Raw genomic sequence first — 1,647 nt, 5'->3', positions numbered from 1 at the left:
CCTTTCCCCCTCCTAAAATCACTTAATAATTATTATAATTGCATTCACGCACTGCAGTATGCTCTGTGCACTTTACAGCTATTATTACCCACCAAAGCCCGGAACACCCAGAAACATTCACTGTTGTATCAAACTATTGTTTTCGTCTAGACAAACAATGGACAACTCAAACTCTAACAACCTGGAAATCATAATACGTTTGAGTATAAATAATTTATGGAAGCTTTAATCAATTCCAAGATGTTCGTTTCACTGACATGTTCCGTCTTAGTCAAGGAAATTTAGGAATGTAGGAGGAGTTTGAGGGGTATTTCAGAGTCCCAGCCGGTGGGATCAAGTGCTGCCGTTGGTCAAAACTTGACACTTCTCACTTGAGAGCAAGAACCTTACTGTATAACCTCCTTGCTCGAGAGCTAGATTGTCTCTGATAAAGGCAAGCGTCCGTCTTACCTATCCATTGCGACCAGTGCTTACATCTCATAGGTCCATTGTTTGTAAAACAGAGATAGCCCCACCCATCGGCGTAATTAGTACAGTCAACCAATGCCACCGCTCCTGACCATGTAACAACTATTCGAGGAACTTTGTTCTCGGCTGGCCGTACGACCAGGGCGACTGGCATTGGTCAAACTAATTTCACACCCCCAGACTCTGGCTACCTAGGAAAGTCTCCGTGCTGGAGCGCCACTCGAGCAGTTTCACAGGCACTGGTGATATTTCACACCCACACCACCCTGATCTTGTAAAAGTTGCTGTCCTACTCCCCTTCCTTGCCTGGCAGCATGACATAGATGTTGGAGCTTAGGGTCTGATAGCCTTAGTAAGAGCCAACGCCTACCCTTACTGCTCTTTTTTAGGAGGGGGGGAATTTTTATTTTTTTTGTAAGTGTTTGACGGTGCTCGCAAATGCATAAGGTCATATTATGAGTGCGCTGGACACATCAAATATTTTCTGTTGGTAGGAAATTTTGCATTTAGCATGAGTGGCGGCCGAAGCCTACTCTTATCGATTTTAGACCAAGAGACCTTTAACGCGCGCAACTTGCACACGGGACCTCCGAGATTTTTCGTCCTTGTCCCGAGAAGGCTAGGTCTATACCTACCACTACCAAAAGATCGGGGGTGTGACAGTAGTCGGAAAGAGCCATGAAGTAACAGTACAGTAGAAAGACTGCAAAAAAAGTCAGGAGCCTAGAGGACGGGGCGGAGGAGGTGAGGGGGTGGGGGCAGAAAGTGGAGACGAAAGCAGACGACAGGACATTGCTAGAGAGCAGGAAAGGAGGTGAAAGGAGACTATTTTAGAGAAGAAAATGTTTCCGTCGCTAGCCGGATTCAAACCCAGGACCTTTGAATGAGAGGCGAAAACCTCTGGACGCCGATGTGAGCTTTTATCCCCCCCCCATAAGACAAGTAACACGGTGAGCTTATCCATCAGACAAAGCTTTCTGTTTTCAATAGGGCTGTACCCCGGTAGCAAACCCGCTCGTGCTCACAAGCCCCTAGTTCAAGTCACAAGCCTCAAAGCAGTAGGTCAAATCATCAAATCAAATCACCAGCATGATAAGTTGAGTCTAGCGCAAACTGTAACCTCCTTTGTCTAGTCTAAACTTCAAGTCCACAGCAACTAGCAATCCGCGAAGCCACTCG

At 46.4% G+C, this 1,647-nt stretch overlaps 1 protein-coding gene across 1 annotated transcript in view; it reads right to left on the bottom strand.

Moving 5' to 3' along the window:
- Positions 1-1,647, bottom strand: part of LOC101848420 (globin) — a gene marked incomplete in the record, with an annotated part of 87,484 nt that overhangs the window by 61,322 nt on the left and 24,515 nt on the right.

The sequence above is a fragment of the Aplysia californica genome, unplaced genomic scaffold, assembly GCF_000002075.1.
Source record: "Aplysia californica isolate F4 #8 unplaced genomic scaffold, AplCal3.0 scaffold00061, whole genome shotgun sequence".
In the NCBI taxonomy this organism is placed as follows: domain Eukaryota; kingdom Metazoa; phylum Mollusca; class Gastropoda; order Aplysiida; family Aplysiidae; genus Aplysia; species Aplysia californica.
This window is presented reverse-complemented; position numbering and strand designations above follow the sequence as displayed.